We start from the raw sequence: 25399 nt of genomic DNA on the forward strand, positions 1-25399 counted from the left end.
AATTTATCTCAATATTTTCTGAAAAAAACTCTGACCAAATCCACATGAGTTTTTTGGGCTGATTTATTAATATACTTTCCCAAAAATTTTGTTTGCAGGAAAAAATCCCAAAAAATTGTCAGATTTTCAAGTTTTTTTTTCTGATTTTTCATCCAATTTTCATGTTTTTTTCTGATTTCACCGGAAAACTCATAATTTTGCCCGAAAACTCAGAAAACTTTAGGGTATTGCCAAAAGCCCAGCGCACATCAAAAATCATTGGGACTTCTCCCATTATATGCAACCTGTACATGTCTGAGATGCCGGATTTTTTTAGATTCTGACTTTTCCCATCCTCAGGGTTTAATAAATTCCGAAAAATTAGTAATTTCTTTAAAAGTCCAATTTGATAAAATAAAAAAATCACGATTTTTTCATGAATTTTGCATTCGTAGTTTAGTAAATAACCCCCTTGGTCTAGCAACCCACAGCAGGTGCTGGCTTTCATTTAGGTGGCTAGAAAGTGCTACATACTGGCGGGTAGGTGTGTTTTACTAGACCTGGAGCAACCTTGTACCCTCAAAGTATTTAAGCTTAGAGCACTCATATGATTTTAATTGGTGATGGTTCTGTGCCAACAGATGGGACTTGCAGAATTCCGGCTCATTATCCAGTTACGTGAATAAGATTTCCTCTGGGATCATTCATGCTTTACTGATTCTTTAGGATTGCAACAAGATGTTACAGAGCTTTCTCCTGAGTATTCACACATTCTATTTTCCATTTTCCACACAGGAGGGAATACGATGATTATTTGCTTTTAAGAAATTAAGATTCATGCTTTTTTATACTGATGTACTCGTACTTCTTTTTTTGTGCAGGCATCAGAAAATTACCTGTGCTAGGGATTTTGTACCAGATGTGATCCTACCAGGATTCATTTTACCCAAAGGAAATGTTTCTGTTACATTTTGCAGTTTTGCTGACAATGGGAATATAGAAGTGAGTAGCAACAAAACTCAATATACTCAATTTAGACTAACTAAAGGTATAAATAGCATGAAACACTGGTATGAGTTTTATTCAAAAGCAAAGTATCACAAGCAAATGTGATGGGATAAAATAACACTGAACTGAAAGAAAGTTTAGAAAATAGAGCAGGAATGAAATGTTAGAATTGAATCCATATTTAGGGAGGCCTATTTATCAGAATTCAAGTTTTTAAAAACCCACACATGCTACTTTATTAAAAGATCCGAATATAAAAAGCTTGAACTGATAAAAACATAGAACGAATATGAATAAGAATATGAAAACCTTGAAATCCTTATTTTAGTACGAATTTTCACTAGGGATGCACCGAATCCAGGAATCCTTGTACCTGGCTGAACAGAATCGGAATCCTAATTTGCATATGCAAATATGGGCAGGAAGGGAAATCACGTGACTTTTCATCACAAAACAAGGAAGTAATACATTTTTTCCCACTTTTTCATTTCCCGCCACTAATTTTCATATCAAATTAGGATTCAGATTCGGTATTCCGCTGAATCTTTCCCAAAGGATTTGGGATTTACTCTAAATCAAAAAAGTGGATTCAGTGCATCACTCATTTTCATGGAATTACAAATTTTTAAATAAAACAAAAACGTTGGAGACGTTTTCTATTACAGCCTTTTGTGGTTTTTACACTTAATAAATATAACATTATTTGGGGTTTAGAATAATCAGTTAAATACACAATTTTTAGAGAGAAAAAAGTTTGATTCAGGGAAACAAAAAGAATGCGAATTATGTAAATCAGTCCCTATGCAGATCATTTTTTCAATCCATCTTCATTTTATAAAATAATCTACTGTTAAATAAATACCACCGAATAGTGCATTGCTAATCCAGTGGTATTTACCTTCTTGACAAAAGAAAAAAATTTGAAAAAATGAAGATCAATCGGAAAAATATTTTAGTGACAGCAGCTGTTCATATTCGGACACATCCCCTTTAATCACTCTCTGTATGGCACAGAATTTCCAAATCCATATTATTCCAGCTAAATAAATCACCAAATATTGGTCTTGTAATGGTTCAATATGCTTCACCTTCATTGTGTTGAGGTCTTTTGAGAGCTGAAGGAACGCCAAGTAAGTCAACACACTTTGCTATTCCTTGGAAGAAATAGACTTGGCCCAGCTTCCGTGTCTGTTTAGAATCATTGTTCTACTAGAAGACAAATCCCACCCCACACAACATGAAGTCAGATAGAATGGCATGCCTCTGCAGGAGTTAGATTGTTCTTTGATCTACAGTATGTATAACTGATCCTGTGTAAGTCACTAACATTTCAGAATAGGCAAAACATCAGAATGCATTATATTTCCACCACCTTGCTTAACTAAAACATTTATGCACTGTTGTTTAACCTCTCATCAAAGAAGCTCTATAGCTGCAACTGTAAACTTCTTCCTGACTTCAACAGTGACATTGCAGATGGTCACTTTAGGTCTGCTTGGTCTTGTGTTGCTCCCTGAACCATGCAGTATACCTGCAGTTTGGTGGTGGGATAGTTTTTCCAGTACTTAGGAGAAAAATCTAGTCTCGAACGGTATCACTAAGCCATTCTTACATTATTACAAATAGCTTGAACAATTGACAATATACTGCCATTTAAAGTAGAAGGTAAGTCCTTTTTACTTGGGGTGCCAAAAGTTAGGCACCCCAAGTGATCGCATTTACTTACCTGACACCTCGGGCAGATGCTCCTATCAGCAGAAAGCTGCACCAGCAAATTCTTCAAATTTCCTGCATGCACAGTAGAACGAAATAGCTGTGTTAAAATTTGGCTTTTCGCTCTGCTGTGCATGCGCAGCTGCAAGAAGAAAGAAGAAGCCAGAAGATGATCGCTCCGTGGTGCTCACTGGAAGAATCCTGGGCTGGTGCAGGTTTCGCTCGTAGTAGCAGCTGCCCGGGGTGTCAGGTAAGTAAATGCGATCACTTGGGGTGCCTAACTTTTGCCACCCCCAAGTAAAACAGGACTTTCCTTCTCCTTTAATACTACTTTTTACATAATTTTTCCAGTGTAAATCATTTTCACAGTGTGATAAATAGGTCACTATTTATTACTACAGCAGCATGTTACATTCAAATGGCGTGGTCTGTTTTTATAGGTATGGGATTTTTTCTACATAAGTGATCTCCATACCTAGTCTACTAAACATAATTAACATTAAATGATTCCAGTAGGATTATTTTGTCTCAAATACGGATTCATTATATTTTAGTCAGGATCAAGTACAAGATACTTTTTATAACTACAGAGAAAAAGGAAATAATACACTATTTGATTTTATTTGATTAAATGAAGTCTATGGGAGATGGCCTTCCCATAATCTGGATAACGGGTTTCTGGATAACAGATGCCAAACCTGTAATACCTGTAATATGCCAGAGATCGTATTTCTGTCCAGTGATGCCCAACTACACATGTGACAATTGCAAAAGAAAGGGGTCCCACACCCCAGTGCACAGGCCCACGGCTTCTGTATGCAGCCCTGCCAGTAATACAGACTAATTCTTATCATTTTAAAATAACATAAAGGCATTTCAAATACATTTTTTCTATTGGTGGAGCAGTAGTCCAATTATAAAACATACCTATATAGTATTTTGGATCACGCGCTGTTTGAGGGAGAAAGTTCTTATGCACTTCTGGTCCTAGCTGTTTTGCTCTGTGGAAATAGAAACAGGATTATTCAGATGTGTAGAAATACAGACTGGAAATCATATGGTTGCACGATGGCCCAGCCCAGGAGTATAAAGACCTATCAATATAAACAATGTGTGCAATCCACCGCAGAGAGTGTTATCACAGATATTATGCAGATAAATATTCTTATTAAATATCAGGCATCCTTACTATATATTTGCATTTAAAAGATACATTGTATGTTTGCAAATGTTAAGTATATCTAATGCTGTTCTGGGGCCTGCTAATAACAAAACACTTATGTTTGCACCTGCTGCTATTTTTTCAGCATTAATTTTACTATTCCTCCCTCAAAATGCTTTGTACAAGTATCTATAGGGATACAGTCACAATTTCTGTGGTGTAGTATTTAAACATCACACTGTAAGCCTTGCAAAAATAATTCTACCAATTAAATTTTATTTTCAAACTGATATTATGTATGATCCAGTACTTGCAGAAACAGCCGGCATCATGCAAGTCCTTATAAGCTACTTTTATCTATTAATACCTATATATTATCTCTGGTCGTATATGATACAGCTTCTCCTATTTCTCTTGCTGGATGCAAGTGCCACCTACCACTAAGAGGCACATAGGCAGTGGAGGTCAGTTTTCAGCAAACTGTAACCTGCAAAATGCTGAAACCTGCTCCATCTCCATGCATGATAATCTTCACAGTGAATGGGAGGCAGTGTGCCAGTTCTGGTCATTTCCCACTAAAATATGTTTGTCTACCATAATGTGCTATTAAAGGAACAGTAACATCAAAAAATGTGTTTCTTAAAGTGATGAAAACATAATGTACTGTTGCTCTGCATTGGTAAATCTGGTGTGTTTACTATAGAAACACAACCATAGTTTATATAAACAAGCTGCTGTGTAGCCATGGGGACAGGCATTCAAGGGTGCACAGAAGACAGCAGATAAGTTCTAAGGGATCTTATTGTATACTAAAGAACTTAATTGTTATCTATAGGGATGTAGCGAACGTCGGAAAAAATGTTCGCGAACATATTCGCGAACTTGCGTCAAAAATGCGAACGGTTCGCAAACGTCGCGAACCCCATAGACTTCAATGGGAAGGCGAATTTTAAAAGCTAGAAAAGACATTTCTGGCCAGAAAAATGATTTTAAAGTTGTTTAAAGGGTGCAACGACCTGGACAGTGGCATGCCAGAGGGGGATCAAGGGCAAAAATGTATCTGAAAAATACATTGTTGACACAGCGCTGCGTTTTGTGCTGTAAAGGGCAGAAATCACACTACGTCACTCAGGTGATGTTTCTGGACACGGAATGTGAAAAAGCTCACACAGCGAGGTGGCACTTGGTTAAAGACTGGGCAAACAATGCCTGCAAGGGCAACGTATACAGTAGTGGATACGGAATATATTATTGCTGCTGTAAAAACATCACTCAGGTGATGTTTACGGACACGGAATTATTATTGTTATTTAGACAGAATGTGAAAAAGCTCACACAGCTAGGTGGCACTTGCATACCTCCCAACTGTCCCTCTTTTGACCACTCAACTCCCTGTCCCTCTTTTGTACTGGAAAGTCCCTCTTTTCTCTGCACTGAACAGCCAGAAAAAAAAACAGTTTCTAACTTAATTAGCTTTTGGCAGAGAGCTCAGAACAGCTAACAGGTGCAAATAAGATACTTTGTAACAATTTTGACTCTGGTTGGTGCTGGTGGTGGTGAACTACTAGGAGGAGCAGCACACCAGTCCCTCTTTTCTCTGAACTGAACAGCCAGAAAAAAACAGTTTCTAACTTAATTAGCTTTTGGCAGAGAGCTCAGAACAGCTAACAGGTGCAAATAAGATACTTTGTAACAATTTTGACTCTGGTTGGTGCTGGTAGTGGTGAACTACTAGGAGGAGCAGCACACCAGTCCCTCTTTTCTCTGAACTGAACAGCCAGAAAAAAAAACAGTTTCTAACTTAATTAGCTTTTGGCAGAGAGCTCAGAACAGCTAACAGGTGCAAATAAGATACTTTGTAACAATTTTGACTCTGGTTGGTGCTGGTAGTCGTGAACTACTAGGAGGAGCAGCACACCAGTCCCACTCCCCAACACAGCTAGACTAATAGCACTGGGCTCTTACAGTAGCAAAGTAAAAAAAACAAAAAAGAAAATAAAAGCAGTCCTTACAAGGACTATTGGGTTACAGGCAGCAGTCAGCAGATGAGAGATCAGCAGCAGGACAGCTGCCCACAGCAGCTACATACAGAGCACTGCAGTAGAAGGTAGATTACTAGCCAGCAAAGCTACCTAACCTAAAATGTCCCTCAAATCCCTGCAGAGTTCTGTCCCTACAATACAGAGCAGTATCAAGTAGATTACTAGCCAGCAAAGTTACTATCAACTGTCCCTCAAATCACTAACAGCTCTCTCCCTACACTAGCTCTTCCAAGCACACACAGGCAGAATGAAAAAACGCTGCAGGGCTTCAGTTTATATATGGAAGGGGAGTGGTCCAGGGGGTGTGGGGGTGGTCCAGGAGGGAGAGCTTCCTGATTGGCTGCCATGTATCTGCTGGTCTGGGGTGAGAGGTCAAAAATAAGCGCCAGCTAAGGCGAACCCAAATTGGCGAACGTCGCGCGACGTTCGCGAACATTCGGCGGACGCGAACAGTCGATGTTCGCGCGAATTAGTTCGCGGGCGAACAGTCCGCGACAACCCTAGTTATCTATGATGTATCCTGTGCTTCAATGGCTGCCCCCATGGCTACACAGCAGTTTTTTTCATTACTGTAAGACACTTAAAATTTTGGTGTTACTATTGCTTTAACTTGTAAATGTTCAGTAAATTTTAAAAACTAAATTTTTGGCTGCCTATATTAGAAATATTTTTTATTTTCCACCGTCTAACTGTTTACCCAGTTTTTATTTTTACACTGAACGGTTCCTTTAAATTGCAATTGTAAAGTAAAAACACACTTAATATAACTATATGTTTATCAGTCAGAGCATTCGCAGAGCACGCAGTTTGTGATTCATCCACTTTTGAAACCTTTTAAATGGTTCTATAAATATGACTGTTTTCTTTCATAAATAGAAAGAAGTTTATTTATGATATTTCCTGTTCGTCCTTACTTAACTCGCTATCTCAAAGCATTACATGATTATAAGCATAACATGATTTTTAATGGCACATGCACTGCTTTTTTGGGCACACTCCAGGCTATTGTGAATGAATATTGACTACATTTTTCACATTAGAATGATGCAACATTTTCACTAACGTTATCATTGCCCAGAACACAATCACAAAAAAAATATTGGTGAAGCTCAATTTATTTTTATGACACATAATAAAAGAAAATTATTTGGATTATTTCTGTTTTATTTGCAAGTAACTGAAAGTGAATTTTAAAAAAACTGTAGACATTACCCACACCTAGTATTATAAATATCTTTATGTGTCTATACATACAGTGATCTGTGCAATAAAGTAAATAGCAGGACCTCGTACAGCCTGCAAAATCGACTAGGGCAGCTGGGAAACTGACAATATGTCTAGCCCCATGTGAGATTTCAAAATTGAATATAAAAAAAATCTGTTTGCTCTTTTGAGAAATTTCAGTGCAGAAGTCTGCTGGAGTAGCACTATTAACTGATGCATTTTGAAAAAAACATGTTTTCCCATGACAGTATCCCTTTAATAACAGCTTCATAGTATCATGAAGGTATTCTGAGATTGTCATTTAGAGTGAATACTGCACATACACAGGACTGAGCTATATTAAATGGCGCATAATACACTGTGATTTATATTCATAAATGCAGAAACAGCACTATGGGAACCAAGATAGACATCTGTGCTTTCAGTTAATAGCTCACTGCAATCAGAACTCATTTATTATCAAGATAGTTCCTAAGCACTGGATGCTGAAATAATATACGCATAAAGGAAGAAATACAAGAAATGCAAAATCATAGAATACATTTCGTTATCAGAAGTCAGCACTTATCTGATTATCATTCTGTGGTAGCTGCTTAAGTCTCAACGGCAATGGATAAAGGAGTAAAGTCATAAAGATCGGGATAAATGGCATCATGGTCTCGCCTGTAAGCTCCTTTAAAAAGTATTATAATGTGTAGTTACAGCATGCCAATGACGTCACAGGATTTTAACGTCAAGCCTAAATTCCAGTTAAAACATTTGTCCTAGTGCATTACCCATAGCAATCAATCTGCTTTTAATGTCCAATGCTGTTAAAAAATATGAAGCAAAGCAGGATTGTTATGAGTTACGGCATTGGGGCAGACTTTGCCCAGTTACTACATCGGCTCTTAGACTACTACAGCTATGGGACCTGTTATGCAGGACCTGTCCAGGTATAATGGATGTTTCTGTAATTTGGATATTCATACCTTAAATCTAATAGAAAATTATAAAAACAGTTCAGGAACAGTTCAGTGTAAAACTGGGTAAATAGTTAGGCTGTGCAAAATAAAAAATGTTTCTAATATAGTTAAAAAATTACATTAAAAATGTAATGTATAAAGTCTGGAGTGACTAGATGTCTAACATAACAGAACAGATCACTACTTGCTGCTTTTCAGCTCTCTAACTCTGAGTTAGTCAGCGACTTGAAGGGGGGCCACATGGGGCATAACTGTTCAGTGAGTTTGCAATTGATCCCCAGCATGCAGCTCAGATTCAAAAGCAACAGTTATGACCTATGTGGCCTCCCCTCAAGTCACTGATTGGTTACTGCCAGGTAACCAATCAGTGGAAACCAAGAGAGCTGAAAAGCAGGAAGTAGTGTTCTGGCTATTATGTTATACATCCAGTCACTAACTAACTATATTAGAAACATTATTTATTTTGAACATACTATCTATTTAACCAGTTTTTATTTTTACACTGAACAATTCCTTGAAATAAACACAAAAGCTTGGTTTTGCTTCCAATAAGGATTAGTAATATCTTAGTTGGGATCAAGTACAAGGTACTGTTTTATTATTACAGAGAAAAAATAAATCATTTTTAAAAACCTGGATTATTTAGATAAAATGGGAGCATCTGGATAATATGTTTCTGGAAAACAGATCCCATACCCATTATGAAAGTGTCATGGGTATAACCCTGCCTTCTCAATAAATAGACCTTTCTCCTTTGTGTCAATTTCTATGGCATCTACAACAGATCATACCTCCCAACAATTTGGAAATAAAAAGAGGGACAAAAAGATTTACAGCGCAGAGCTTATCTTAAATTGTTACAATCGCTTCTTTGCTTATCTTAAATTGTTACACATTTATCTAAGTATCTATTCTGGGCTTTCTGCCAAAAGCTAATTTAAAAAAATGGGACAGTTGGCAGATATGAACAGATGCCTGCCAAGCCTGGTGCCCAAAGAAAAAAATAAAAGCAATTTCAGCATATTTTGCTTTACAGGTTAAAGGAGAAGGAAAGCTATGGATGCATTTTATTGCTGATAGATTAGCTGCAATAGTGCAAGCTAGAATGGTATATTTATTCTATAGAATGTTTTACCTTACCTGAGTAAAAAGCTATAGAAGTTTCTGTATTAGCTTGGTGTGACATTACTTCCTGGCCAAGTCTCTCCCTGCTCACTTATAGCTCTGGGCTCAGATTACAGCAGAGAAGGGAGGAGTGGGGGGAGAGGAGCAAACTGAGCATGCTCCTGGGTCAAAGATATTTAAGCTGAAGGCAGGAAGTCTGATACAGAAGCCCATGTGTACACAATAGAAGTAAAGAAATGCAGTATTTCTTTTGACAAAGGATTCAAAGCAGCACTACTTTGAGTGTTTACTGGTATATTTAGGTGGACCTTTCTGATAAGGCTTACTTAGTTTTAAAGTTTCCTTGTCCTTTAAGGTAATAAGTTTGCTATTTTCTGAAACAATCCTTCTATTTTGCTGATAAAAAAACGAGGCAAATAAAAAAGAACAAGCAGTCTCAAACATAATGATATAGCTAAATGCAGCAAGCCCCTCCAGAAAGTTGTCTTCCTATTTTACAGAGTGCCCAAGCCCAAATCAATTTTAGGCTTGTTGCTTACCTGGCCTCATTAGAATAGATGTCCTATGTCATCTAAAATTAGCCACAACCCCCATGCTCTTCACATCGTTAACTGAGAAATTAATTAAATGAAGTCATTACAGAGATTCACGCGGGTCTTTTTTTTCCTCTTTAATTGAATTAAGGGAAACATAGATAGTAACATCATGATTCCGCAGAAGAATAACTCAGACAACTTAACTGGGACAAAATGATCCCATGAGCTTTAGCTGAGGTGCTGATGAGCGTAAGTGATATTAAAATTATGTCACTGCTAAGCATTAGATAACTCTTTCCAACAACTAAGTTTCACAGCTTTCTCTGCCCAAATGAAATGGAGTCAATTACGTTTTGCTTCATGGAGAGACATAAAAGTACAAGGTGGCACTAATTTGGTAGGCAGGGCACTAGGGTTGCCACCTTTTCTGGAAAAAAATTCCGGCCTTCCTGTAGTTTTGTCATTTTTTTTAATTAATAACATTGGCATCAAGCATCATTTTTACCGGCCATGCCGGTAAAATACAGGCCAGGTGGCAACCCTACAGAGCACTGAACTGAATACATTCCAAACAGTTGCAGAGCTCCAGGTCATTCCTGATGTAAATATACTAAAAAACTATCTAACAAATGTTATACCTGTACTATGTAGTATGCAATTTATTCCTTTTTTTCTTTTTTACTCCCCAAGGATCACTGTGATGTTTGGGGTCCGAGGACAAATCCCAGAAACCACTCCTGCTTTATCCCTATATTCTGCATTCACAAATAGTTCCTCTGCTCTGTATACTTAAGGACTAATACACATCTTATTATACAACTGTAAATGCAGCAAGAACAGAGATTATTTTTAGCCAAAATATGAATAAAAGCAGAACACTGAATAGTACCCTAAAAATCAGGTGAGCCGTGAACCATGGATGCCTGGTTTGTATGGTTTATGATGCACAGTACAACATTTTCCAAAGGATATACAGAGTTAATTTTCGGAAATCTGTAAACAAGCCTGGAATGTGACTATAATATTGGCTGGAGAACGATTCACAAGAACACCAAATGTTGTTTTTCTGCATGTTTGGCAAAAATAATGTGTAGCTGTTGCTGGGATAAATATAATTGAACATTCTTGAGAACAGTCATATTTTTAATTAAAGAACATGCAGACAAATGAAGTAGAATTAGTGCTGTTAGTAAATAACAAAAGTCTTCCCACAAACCCTGCCCAGTTTAATATTCCAATGACTGTGTAAAATAACCGCACAGGTCAAGAGTCAAGACCATAAACTTTGAATCGAAACTGCTTTTAAGAGTCCCAAAGAACCATTTCATTAATGGCTTGTTTGTTTAACAGATGCATTTAAAGTAAAAAATATTTCCTGCGTTAGCCAGGAGAGCATATAATCAATATGAATATGTAAGCAAATCCATTTGGAGGACAAACATTGCACTGTGATGCTGATACAAATAAGAACTTGTCTAAATTAAAGCTTTCTCTGTTGGTGCCTTATTGACCCCTGAAGGAACTTTTAGTGACCTAAATTCTATGATGCTTCTTTTCACACAGGCTGGAGAAAATAGGCGATCTAAAAAAGCAGTTCATCAATAGCTGCAACTGTCACTTATTGGCAGCAATGGGGATGATTTTTTTCCCTCTGGGAACAATAAATGTGCCCATTAAAGCAAGTGACAGATACAGTAGGACTGCTTTTCTAACTCTGGCCGGTGAAGCAAAGAAACTTGATTACATTTCCCATGCCAGTTTTCAATGACCCAGGCCAAGTATATAACCATCCCTATGGGCAACAGAAATATGATTGCAAGCTTCATAGTTAAGGGATTTAAAGAGATAACTGAGCTATTTTTTAAACAAATGTGTCCCTTGGTAATGGAGGAATAATAAGCCCTCAAATTGAGAAAAAATGGTCAGCTGTTACCAAACCACTGACTCTACAACTGATAATGAATTCCTGATGTAAGGGATCTTGTGAGCCGTATCCCTTACAAAGCTCCAGTTTTGTCATTCTAAAAAAAGGTTGTTCACCTTCCAAACACTTTTTTCAGTTCAATTATTTTCAGATTGTTCTCCAGAAATAAAGCCCTTTTTTAATTTTTTTATTTTATTTTTTACCATTGTTTTAAGTTGAAGATCTAAGATAACCTAAGTTGAAAGTTTAATGTTCCTGTCTGGTGTTTCAGTCTGGCAGCTCAGTAATTCAGGTTCAGATTCTGAACTGTTACAATTTTGCAACATTGAGTTGATATATTTCTCAGCAGCATCTCTGCAGTATTAGCAACTATGGTATCAAATATAACAACCTTTAATGAAACTCTGGGATTCTGCTCATCAAGGACAAAAATAAGAAATGTATCAAATACAGTAAATGTATCCATTTAGAACAGTTTAGAGAGTCAACGACCCCCTCCTCCCAGAGCTGCTTTAGAAAGACAAAGTAGGTGAAAAATTACACTTTACATTTCATTACAAAAATGGTCACACATAGAAAACAGAAAGTAATTGGAAAAAGTCTTTATTTCTAGTGAACCGTCTGAAACCAACTGAACTGAAAAAAAGTGTTGGAATGTGAACAACCCTTTTGAAGGGGAACTAAAGTCTAAAAAAGAATAATGCTAGAAATGCTGTATACTAAACATAAACATGAACTTACAGCACCAGAAGCCTAATTAAACAAATTATTTATGCTTTCAAAGTTGGCCGCAGGGGGTTGTCATCTTCTAACTTTGTCAAACATCTTTGCAAGACCAAGACCATGTGGTCCGGGCTTCAGTTGGGAGGTTAAGTTTAGGGATTGTCATAAATTATCTAAACAGCAAAAGTCAAATAATAGCTACCATTGAAGCTGATACTGCAAGACTGATTAATAATCAGAATATGCAGACTGCACTGGGTCTGCAGATACAAATCTCTACACAGTCGCCAGCTGCTTTATAGGGAAACAAACAAAGCTGCCCGCGGTCAGGGAAGTCAGGTAGGGGGCTCCCCCTGCTGTGAAAGTATGATTGTTTTCCTGCAGAGAAGTTAAGGACAGTCTGAAGTTTCCTATCTGCAGCAGTCAGAGCAAGTAAAACAAAGGGAGAATTTCACTTCTTGCAGTCAGGTTTTTAAAAAAATCATACACATTTTTTAATTAAAGTATATTGGAGATAGATTTCTTTTTCATTAAAGAAAGTAAAAATTGGATTTTATTTTTTTGCCTTTACATCCCCTTTAATGACAGCTGCTCGCTATCTTTATCACAAAGCATTTAGATCGAAGTAGTCTATGAAAGCTACTGTTAAGGACCTTGTTCAAAAGAGCTTGTAATCTAAAAGGAGAAAGGGGAGTGAGACACAAGGTCTGAGAATGGACAAAATCATAAAATCAACAGAGTGATAGTGTTAGGTTAGATGATTTCTTTAAAGAAATGTGTTTTAAGTGATACTTTAAAGGCAGGAAGATTGGGAGAAGGTCAGACAGAACGTGGGAGGGAGTTTTAGAGAAACAGTTCAGTGCTGGCAATGTCTCGAGTGCGAGGTTGTGAAGTGAAGTGTTAAGGAGCAGATCGGTACAGTAGACTAGCAGGTGGTTTGGTGAGTAGCTGGAGCAGAGTTGTAAATTGCTTTCGCTGTCAAGGTCTTTAGTTTCAATTCAATTCTGAAAGGTAGCAGAAGCCAGTGCACAGATTGGAAGAGTGGCATAGCAGTGGTTGTAAGAAATGTATTAAGAAGGACCAGAGTTCACAGAGGAGAAACATTGGATAAAATTTTTTTAAAGGGGTGGTTCACCTTTAAGTTAACTTTTAATATGTCATAGAATCGGGAATTCTAAGCAACTTTTCAATTGTCTTTTCATTTTTTATTTGGCTTCTTCTTCTGACTCTTTTCAGATTTCAAAGGGGGTCACTGACCCCATCTAAAAACAAATGCTTTGTAAGGCCACAAATGTATTGCTACTGTCTATTCCTCATCTCTCTGTTCAGGCCCTCTCCTATTCATTTTCCAGTCTCTTATGCAAATCAATGCATGGTTGCTTGGGTAATTTGGACCATAGCAACCAGATTGCTAAAACTGCAAAATGGAGAGCTGCTGAATAAAACACTTAATATCTCAAATGCAACAAATAATAAAAAATGAAAACCAGCTGCAAAGTGTCTCAAAATATCACTCTCTAAGGACTCTTACAGACGAGCATTTTTACCTGCGCTCCCCTGCGTTCCATTTTTCTGCGTTCAGCCACAGGGGAGCGCAGGAATAGACGCATTACATTTTTTCCAATGGGGCTGTACTCACACAGGCGCGGATGTTGCGTCTCAACCTGCGTTCGACGCCTACACGCTCCTGTGTAAGTACAGCCCCATTGGAAAAAATGTAATGCGTCTATTCCTGCGCCCCCTGCGGCTGAACGCAGAAAAACGGAACGCAGGGGAGCACAGGTAAAAACGCTCGTCTGTAAGAGCCCTTAGTTACAAATTAGCAGCAGAAGACAAAATTGCTTCCTCAATTCTCCAGGTTGTTCAGTGCTGCTTGCAGATAATCCAGTATCTTGTGCTATGTATCTGCCATGTCATTTCCTTACCACAAGATACTTGTGAAATATTAGAACCGCATTGATTAACTGACATTTCCCTAGCACTTGTAAAATATGGAAATGTTAGCATTAGTACTTTCCCCAAGCTAGGCTAGCACTGAATATACAAGCAGATGATTGGAAACCAGAGTCTGATTAACTAATTAATTAATTAGGGATCAAAGTAAGCAGGCTGTGCAGGAAAGGACAGAGTTTAATGAAACCAGAACCACAATTTTGGGGCGGTTTTTCCTGCGCTCCCCTGCGTTGCGCTTTCTTCCGTTCAGCCGCAGGGGAGCGCAGGAGTAGATGCACTCAATTATTGTGAAGGGAGCTGTACTCGCACAGACGCATGTATGTGCCAAACACAAGTGAAATGCAACATGCTGCGTCCCACCTGCGTTTGCTGCTTACATGCGTCTGTGTGAGTACAGCCCCATAATAATTGAGTGCGTCTACTCCTGCTCTCCCCTCCGGCTGAACGGAAGAAAGTGCAATGTAGGGGAGCACAGGAAAAAACGCCCATGTGTAAGAGCCCTAAAAATATCTCTTAATCACAGAGGAGTGGCCAGAGGTGTCATTTGGAAACAGCTATCACAAGTTTTAAATCAAAATGGACCTATCAAAAAGTCACTGGGAGGACAGATACAACCTAGGAGAATATTACCAGAAATGAAGCAGGTTTAGAGAGGGCTGCAATATAATGGAGCATATAGTACTATATAACAGAGACCATGATATGCACACAGGGTATCATTTAGTCAGGGATAATTGTAAGAAGGGGTCAAACGCAGAATAATGCTGCAAAATTCCGGGTGCTTTTTATTAACAAGAGGTCAAATGCAGGTTAATGCTGCATAATTCTGGGCGCTTTTATTAACACGTGTGTTAATAAAAAGCACCTGGAATTTTGAAGCATTATTCTGCATTTGACCTCTTCTTACAGTTATCCCTGACTGAATTATAAGGCATCATTGGACAGAAGCAGTAAGAATCGGTCTAAAACTGAGGGTGGATTCATATCCTACTTATACTGAAAGATTGTTCTACAGGGTATCATTTGTTACTACCAAGCCCTAATTAGAAATGCATGAAAAATAAATGTAAGAAATATTTCGTAAGGAAATTTGTTGATGTTAGAACCGCAAGAGACAGGCTGGATTAGGTTGCTGATTATGTTCTGGGGAGCAGCAATAGAAAACCTAAGATGAAATATACTAGTAACCACTAAAGACCACACTGAACAGAGCCTTCTAATATTGTATGGCAGACTGTTTACCTGTTAACAAACCAGACGAATTCCTGTGACAATGAGGATTCCGATTAACTTTCGAACGAGAACTCCTGCCCAATGACTAGCACATCCCTGGGCACCATTTACCTGGAGAGAATGCCTCAACATGCAAGACAGAACTTTTCAGGCTTAATGAGGTTTGGGATTAGAAGATTTCCCAGAAGGATTTCCTGTAGGGATCATGATGATATCTGGAAACAAAGTCTCAATTTATTGGCATGAGAACAATAAAAGTAACATGTAGCAACCATGCCCGCATATTATGCAATGGGTAGTACATTTTGCAGTGCTGTATATAATGGTAGAACAGTTGTCTGATGAAGGAAACTACACTTTCTTTGAAAAATACCTATATCCATATTCCACTCTAGCTATGAAATCCTTCATAAGCGCTTTATTGACGCAAGACTTCTCCTTTCAACCCCCACTGGATTCTCTTATTTTTTCCTTATCTTTTCTCAAATGCTGTAATGGAAGCTGAAGTTACTCACCTCCAAGATGGCCACGGCGTCCAAGATGGCGGCGTCCAAGATGGCGACTCCTTGCTTCCCCATGGCGATCCTGCCGGTCGCAGCATGATGACGTCAGCTTCTCCTGGTCCGCCGATTGGTCGCCGGAGACGGAATGGTCGCCGGCGTCAGAACGTGCGTCAGCGTCATGACGTCATTGCGCCCAAACTTTGGCGCCAATTCTGCCTATTTAAACCCCTTGGACATTACAGACCTTGCCCAAGTATAGGTTTATCTTCGTGAATTCCTGGGTGTGATATTATTGCCTGATTACCTGTGTACCTACCTTGCCTGTTATTCGGATTGACCCTTCGCTGCCTGGACTGAACCTTTTGCCTGAACCACGACTACTCTCTTGCCTGATCCTTCTGTACTACGAACTCGGTGACTACCTGCCTCCTCCTTGGTCCGCACTCCAACTGAGCCCTCGGGCCATTACATTATACTTGGGCCATGGACCCATCTGAGGAGGCCTCGGCTCAACCAGATTTCGGAAGAGTTTTTCGTGGTATAGCCTCACGCATGGAGGCCTATGAGGCTAGGCAGACGCATTTTGGCCAAGCTCTTGAGGCCATTCTGGAAAAATTGTCTGCTCTCTCTCCTACTGTTCAGGTTCCTGCCACCACTTTGGCCACTATTCCAGTAGCACCGCTTCATGTCTCCGAACCTCGCATTCCTGCACCGCCGATCTTCAGTGGTGATTCTGAGGCTTGTAGGGGGTTCATCAATCAATGTGAGATCCAGTTCACTCTGCTACCCCATCAATATGTGTCTGAACGTGCCAAGGTGGGATACATCATTACCCGCCTGACTGGTAAAGCCTTGGAATGGGCATCCCTGTTGTGGGAGAAAGAGGATCCCCTGATTGACGACTCCAAGGCCTTTATCCGTGATCTGCGCACCGTATTCTATGCTCCCGGCCGGGCAGCGTCAGCTTCCTCCCGCCTGTTCCAGATTCGTCAGGGAACACGTTCGGTGCCTGAGTATGCTATTGAATTCCGCACACTGGTTGCTGAGACTAACTGGAACAACGACAGTTATCATGCTGCCTTCTATAATGGGTTGTCCATGCGCCTCAAAGATGATTTGGTCTCACGAGAATTACCTACACGCTGGGAAGACCTGGTGGCCTTGGCAGTCAAGGTGGATACCCGTCAAAGGGAACACCAGGTTGTTATAGAACGTGTGAGAAAGTTTCAACCTCCCCTGGCTCCTCGCTTCCAGAGACCGGTTCTTCCGAGTACTGCTTCATCTTCTTCCTCGGCTCCGGTTCCTTCTCCCTCTATGATTGATGAGCCTATGCAGATTGGTCGTGCCCGTCTTTCCGAACAGGAAAAATTGCGGAGAAGGGCTGCTGGACTCTGCTTATATTGTGGGGGCAAATCCCACTTTGCCCATGAGTGTCCTGTGAAGTCGGGAAACGCCAATGCCTAGGTAAGTTTGGGGAAATTTACCTGGGCGGAATTGATCATCTTCCCCAATCCTCTGCTCATCGTTTTCTTCTTCCAGTACAGTTCCAGTTTGCTTCCAAGACCATTTCTACGCAAGCCTTCCTAGACTCCGGCGCTGCAGGAAACTTCTTGGACAAAGCCTTTGCAGAAAGTCATGCTATCCCTCTTCAAAGTCTGGCTGTACCACTCCGAGTCCTTGCCATTGATGACCGGCCCCTCTCTTCTGCCTTCATCTTCAAGTCTTCACTGGAGATATCTTTCAAAGTGGGCACCTTGCATACTGAGAGACTTTCGTTTTTGATTATTGATTGTCCATCGACTCCAGTAGTCCTAGGACTTCCTTGGTTACGTATCCATAATCCAGTCATTAACTGGTCTACAACCCAAATCTCTCACTGGAGCTTCTTCTGCCAACGGAATTGCCTTCCGGCTCAGTCCCTTGTCAAGGTATCTTCTGTTGTTCCTAATTCTGCTATTCCTTCTGCCTATCAAGATTTCTCTGATGTCTTCAACAAGAAGTCTGCTGAAACCCTACCCCCTCATCGCTCTTATGATTGCCCTATTGAGCTTCTCCCTGGTACTCTGCCTTCTCGTGGACGTACTTACCCGCTCTCACCATCTGAAACTGCAGCGATGAAAGAGTACATCCAGGAAAATCTCCAGAGAGGCTTCATTCGTCCGTCTTCTTCTCCTGCTGGGGCTGGGTTCTTCTTCGTTGAAAAGAAAGATGGCAGCTTACGTCCTTGCATCGATTATCGCGGATTGAACAAGATTACTGTAAAAAACCGCTACCCCCTACCCCTCATCTCCGAATTGTTTGATCAGCTCAAAGGTGCCAGCATTTTTACCAAACTAGATCTTCGTGGGCCTATAATCTCATCCGGATTAGAGAAGGAGATGAATGGAAAACCGCATTTAATACTCGGGATGGGCATTACGAGTATCTCGTGATGCCCTTTGGACTTTGTAACGCTCCTGCGGTTTTTCAAGAGCTAGTTAATGATGTCTTTCGGGACTTAATTGGCCTGAGTGTGGTCGTGTACTTGGACGACATTCTTATTTTTTCTTCAAATCTCACCGAACATCGGATCCAGGTGCGGGAAGTCTTATCTCGTCTGAGGAAAAATAATCTTTTCGCCAAGCTGGAAAAGTGCTCCTTCGAAGTCTCCTCTATTCCCTTTCTGAGGTATATTATCTCCCAGCAAGGCTTCAAGATGGATCCAGCTAAAGTTTCGGCGATCCGAGATTGGCCCCTCCCCACCAGCACTAAAGCTATTCAGAGGTTTATTGGTTTTGCCAATTACTACAGACAGTTCATCAAGGGTTTTTCGTCCAAGATTTCTCCTATCTTGTCCCTCATCCGGAAAGGTGGAAGGCCTCAATGTTGGTCTTCTCAAGCTTTAGAAGCTTTCAGGATCCTCAAAGATTCTTTTTCTTCAGCTCCAATTCTTCGACACCCTGATCCTCTTCTTCCATTCTTCATTGAGGTGGATGCCTCTGATGTCGGGGCTGGAGCCGTATTATCCCAAAGATCTTCTAATGACGGGAAATTACATCCTTGTGTGTTCTTTTCCAAAAAGTTTTCTTCTCCTGAGCAGAACTATGACGTGGGAAATCGTGAGCTGTTGGCTGTTAAACTTGCGCTTGAAGAGTGGAGACATCTTTTGGAAGGTTCTTCTGTGCCTGTGTCAATCTTTACTGATCACAAAAACCTTGAATACATCCAGTCTCTTAAACGTCTCAATCCCAGGCAAGCAAGATGGGCACTCTTCTTCTCAAAATTCAACTTCATTATCACGTTTCATCCTGGCTCCAGAAACAAGAAAGCAGACGCTCTTTCTAGAAGCTTCATTCCCGAGGATACTAGTTCCGAAGACCCTGAACCCGTTGTGCCTCCTGTCAAAATTATTGCTGCCTTATTTCCCACCATGGCCTCCCAGTTGTTATCCGCTCAGTCTTCTGCTCCTGCTGATACTCATTTGGGGGTCGCATTTGTCCCTCCTGACCTTCGACACTCCATCCTTGCTCAGTCCCATAATTCCAGGCAGGCCGGCCATCCTGGAATTAAGAAGACTACTGAACTTCTATCTCGCCTGGTGTGGTGGCCTTCTCTTCGGAAGGACGTCAAAGACTTTGTTTCTTCCTGTTCCATTTGTTTGCTTCTACCTTTACCCATTCCCTCCCGTCCATGGACTCATTTGGCGATGGATTTCATTGTAGATTTACCTGTCTCCCTCGGTCATACAGTCATCTGGGTCGTGATTGATAGATTCAGCAAGATGGCTCATTTCATTCCTCTGCGCAAGCTGCCTTCTGCTCAGGAACTTTCGAAGTTATTTATTCAACATATCTTTCGCCTCCATGGATTCCCGGCTGAAGTGGTGTCCGACAGAGGTTCTCAATTTGTATCCAAATTTTGGAGATCCTTATGTAAAGCACTGCATATTTCTCTCCAGTTTTCCTCTGCCTACCACCCTCAATCCAATGGGGCGGCAGAGAGAGTCAACCAGGCGTTGGAACAATTTCTTCGTTGCCATGTGTCTTTGTGCCAGGACGACTGGGCAGATCTTCTTCCTTGGGCAGAATTTGCTCACAATAATGCTATGCACGCCTCTTCAGAAAAATCTCCATTCTTTTGTGTCTACGGGCTGAATCCTCTAGCATTTCCTCAAGATCTTCTTCTCACTGACGTTCCTGCTGCCAATGATCAAGCCGCCCACATGCTCGCTATCTGGGTCACCACCAAGGCCAATTTGGAAAAGAGTTCTCTCTCTTAGAAGAAATTTGCTGACAGGAAAAGAATTTCGTCTCCTCTATATAATCTCGGGGACAGAGTCTGGCTTTCTACTCGAAACATTCGTCTCAGAGTTCCTACTCCCAAGCTCGGCCCCAAATTCATTGGTCCTTTTCCTATTATTGAGATTGTTAATCCTGTGGCAGTTCGTCTTCAACTTCCTCCTGAGATGCGGGTTTCAAATGTCTTCCATGTGTCCCTCCTCAAGCCTGCAACAAATTCTTCTTCTTCTTCTTCCTCTCCTACTCCTGTTCTTGTTGATGGGCACCAAGAGTTTGAAGTCAAGAGAATTCTGGACTCACGGATTTCTAGGGGCGTGTTACAATATTTAATTGAGTGGAAGGGGTTTGGTCCTGAGGAGTGCTCCTGGGTGAAAAATTCGGACGTCCATGCTCCTCTTCTTATCCGAAGATTCCACAAACAATTTCCTTCCAGTCCCAGTCTTGGTGGTCCTGAGGCCCCCCCTAAGGAAGGGGGTACTGTAATGGGAGCTGAAGTTACTCACCTCCAAGATGGCCACGGCGTCCAAGATGGCGGCGTCCAAGATGTTCGACTCCTTGCTTCCCCATGGTGATCCTGCCGGTCGCAGCATGATGACATCAGCTTCTCCTGGTCCGCCGATTGGTTGCCGGCGACGGAATGGTCGCCGGCGTCAGAACGTGCGTCAGCGTCATGACGTCATTGCGCCCAAACTTTGGCGCCAATTCTGCCTATTTAAACCCCTTGGACATTACAGACCTTGCCCAAGTATAGGTTTATCTTCGTGAATTCCTGGGTGTGATATTATTGCCTGATTACCTGTGTACCTACCTTGACTGTTATTCGGATTGACCCTTCGCTGCCTGGACTGAACCTTTTGCCTGAACCACGACTACTCTCTTGCCTGATCCTTCTGTACTACGAACTCGGTGACTACCTGCCTCCTCCTTGGTCCGCACTCCAACTGAGCCCTCGGGCCATTACAAATGCTCAGCGGTTTCATAGAGATCTGTACACTTTACCCCAAGCTACTCTAACCAGTCATCCCTACTAATTCCTTGCTTGTGTTTCACATGTTCCCTAGCCCCCTAGACTCAAACACACTTCCACTTTTTCCAGAGATCCTTGCAGGACTGCAGATAAATTGGTAAGTGGATGAATCATTTTGACAGATTTTCCTACACTGCTGATTAGCCCAACGGTACTCCTAGGAGGAAACTCACAAAACAGCCACGATTTCTGTGTGAAAGTTTTTTTATTCTGAGGGTGGGGGGTTATCCCTTAAAGTTATCCCTGCTCTGATGTTCTTCTGTTTAGGAAAGATGTGAGAAAGGTTTCTAATTTTATTCCTAAGCAGAAGAACATTAGAGCAGCCTCTTTCTTTCTCCTGACTACTTGGTGGTCAGACTGGTGGGAAACTGACCAGCAGGTGGCACTGTTTTAACAAAATGTATTCATATTAGCAGTACATGTATCCATTAATATCTTCGAATAAAATATAAATAAATAACAAGTTTAAATTAAAAAAGTGCTTAGAATAGCCCCCTCATCAAATTTACATTCGCTTATTTTAAAGGTTTAATTATCCTTTAAGAACCACTAAAATTTGTTTTTTACTCCCTAAAATAATAAAAAATAATATTATTTTGTACCATTTCAATGAGTAATGAAACTGTGCCTTGGCAACTAGGGGCTTGTTTTACAGCGGGGAAATCTGCACCTGTGTAGTAACCCATCGCAATCAATCAGTGATTAACATTTTTTATACCAGTTTTAAAGTAGAACAATAAAAGCAAAAAATGGATTGGTTGCTATGGTTTGCCATGGTTTATTGTTCAGGTACAAATTTGCCTAGTGTTAATAAATAAGCCCCATTTTACAATTTCTTCCTTGCTGCCTTCAACTCCTTTCACTGTAACAAGAGTTAATTAGTACAGGATCTGTTACCTGGAAACCCGTTATCCAGAAAGCTCTGTTTTATGGAAAGGCCCTCTTTCATAAGACTCCATTATAATGAAATAATTCACATATTTAAAAATGATTTACCTTTTTCTCTATAATAATACAACAAATCCTTGTACTTAGGGTTGCCACCTGGCTGGTATTATACCGGCATGGGCAGTAAAAATCATGCTTGATGCCAATGTTATTAATAGGAAAAAACAGCAAGAATACAGAAAGGCCGGTATTTTTTTCCAAAAAAGGTGGCAACCCTACTTGTACTTGATCCTAACTATGATATAATTAATCCTTATTGGAGACCAAACAATCCTGTTGGATTTATTTAATGTTTAAATTATTTTTTAGTAGGCTTGAAGTATGGATCTGGAAAGATCCCTTATCCAGAAAACCCCAGGTCACATGTATTCTGGATAAAATGTCCTCTGCTGTTATGTACAGCTATACAATTTTACCCAATCTCTTGCTCCATGCCGTAACTATAAGGTCTCCTTCCCTGGCTGTATTCACCTCATTTTATATGGGTCCAATTATATGCTCACTAGTAGTCTAGGCCCCCCATCATGTTGGGCCCTGCCAACAAGTAGAATGGAGCCCCATTCAAAAAAAATAAATAAATAAACCTTGCATACATGGGCATGCCCCTGCTGTAACTGCCCCTGATGATGGCCCTGGGTAATGTCTATAAGTGAAAACTTTGGTAAGCATACTTTCCTGGTTACTACTGTATATGTCTCCAAAACACTGAAACATGTAGCTAGCAGAGAGAGTTAGCCATCCAACAGCTCTGTGTTTCAAATTTCCAATGTGCTATGCTTAAAGACAATCAGGTACAAATAGTGGGCACCTTTTCATCAGAGCAGTAATGCCTTTGTATGCATTTGTGAGGCATTATAGCGATTTTAGTGTTTTAGCAGAGGCAATTCTCAGTATTGTCTATGGCTGGGTATTTTATAGCTATTTGTACACACACTAAAATGTGACAGACAAATAGAACCGTGTGTCGTTGCTCTTATACATCAGTGTCTAACATAAATAGGGGAGAGGAGGAGGGATTAAGAAACAATTGTCAATGATATCATACATATTCATGTAAAGTAGCTTACAACAATGAATAGGAGGGGGTTGTGGTTTCTACTTTTTGTAGGTTTGGGGATTTGTCTTCAAGCTCACGTGTTTGTATTGAGCTTGTGGGAGGCTATCAGAATACTACAAGTTCTATTTTTCCCCTGTTAATCCTGTGCGTCATTTTTGGAGGAATCACAAATTATAATTTATACAGTAACACAGACTAATGCACTGATCTGATATGTTTGAAAAACATGGGTTCTGGAACCAATATTTCTTTTATTTCTTCCTAAGCTGCATGTGCAAAAATACTCCGTTATGCAGTGTTTAAGTGTGAAACATGTTCACTGCCAAATGGGTGGGAACTGAATTACTCAACCTCCATACTTACTGCACATTGACTGTGCTTTCTGTGTTCACCGCATTTATTATTTGCTAGTGTGCCAATATGGATATCTAGGACAGATAAAATTGGCCTTTGGGCTGAGCACCCCAAACCACCCCTTGGTGCCTCAACAAAGGCTAGGTTAGCAATAAGGGAAACTATACTTTAGCAGAATAACTTGCTACTTTATTTCATGCCAGCAGCATTTTTATTTGTTCCTGAAAACAAGTCACTTTTACATCCAACGTCATTTTAAGGAACACATTATATAACTGAATATGTATTATGCCTCTCAAATCTTCCTAGCCTTTGCAATCAAATATGATTGATTGTTCAAGAATTATATTTACATTTTAATTCTTTTCACTTATCTGCAATAGTTGAAGTTGCTTACTGATTCTTGCAAACACAGACCTGCATGTTTTACTAATTTAGGATGTTTATGTCAAAGTCAGTACAGCTGTAGGGAAAAAATGGACATTCGGGTCACTCAGATCTAATTCACCCTTTTAAGCTGGCAATAGAAGAAGGCACTGCATATATATATTTGGATTTTAATAATACATTTGATAAAATGGAAACTGTTACTTGTATGTGCATGTGTGTGTGGCAACCACCAATGTTTATTCAAAATTGGCTTCATGACCTTTAGATTATCTTTTGGCCTGAGGACTTCTACAATTCATTTGAGTATTCCAGTATCCTAGTGTTCTTCATGGGCCAATTTATCCCATCAATAATACATGAGGGCACAGTAGGGGGAACTTAACACCATCTATAATTCAAAACTAACTGTAGGGGGGTACTTTATCCAACGTATAAACAATAAACATGGGCCTCAAACACAAAATACATTTTGCTGATTAATGGTCTAAAAGGATCATCTTATTAATTGCACAAATAAATGTTTAAATATATAATCTATTCTCATGTGTAAGTAGCTTTTTGACTTTACAAACCTTGCTTTTCTGGCTATTTGCATTCATCAATGCCATATTGCTGTACCCAGCTAAGGTATTATGTAATGTGGCCCTGATTATCCAGAAAGCATTTTCAGATTTAACTAAGATGAGGTAAAACACAGAAATAACATATGATCTAATGGACTATACGTAATTATATTATATTGAATTATTTTATTTTAGTAACAAACTGTAGGCATAAGATGAGGTTTTATAATATTCTGTGCAAAATAGAGCGGGGTATAATTTGTGTGTATGAGTATGTGGCATGAGTGGGACAAAAAGAGTAATATGCTAATACAGATAGATTGTTGGGTCTGGGATTACAAAATTAGCTCTGGAAATTGCCCAAGGCACCATTATCGTTATCTTTACTCATTTAGGTGTAAGAAGGACACAAAATTAAACAGATAAATCAGAATTTGAGGCTTACCTGGTGTAGGTGGATGCCTTTCAAACAATGAGTAGGAACTCTATGTTATCTAATAGCCATAGACCAACCATCAGTATTTTAGATGTTGCTGATCTATGAGAACAGAAGCACTTCTAGGTCAGCAAAACTAGAAAGCTGTAGTGATAAGAGATGTCACAGCAGAATTCCTGATCATTATGAATGCAGAAGGCCATAGAAGGAAATTATTTATAAATACTTGTTTTTTGGAGCTATTGTTCTTAGGTTGT

At 39.9% G+C, this 25399-nt stretch overlaps 1 protein-coding gene across 1 annotated transcript in view; it reads right to left on the reverse strand.

Moving 5' to 3' along the window:
• Positions 1–25399, reverse strand: part of gng2.L (guanine nucleotide binding protein (G protein), gamma 2 L homeolog) — a 51462-nt gene that overhangs the window by 22609 nt on the left and 3454 nt on the right. Inside the window, 1 exon segment of the mRNA NM_001093855.1 lies at positions 3628–3701. The gene's annotated coding sequence lies outside the window, so the exon portion shown is untranslated.

This window comes from Xenopus laevis, chromosome 8L (assembly GCF_017654675.1).
Source record: "Xenopus laevis strain J_2021 chromosome 8L, Xenopus_laevis_v10.1, whole genome shotgun sequence".
In the NCBI taxonomy this organism is placed as follows: Eukaryota; Metazoa; Chordata; class Amphibia; order Anura; family Pipidae; genus Xenopus; species Xenopus laevis.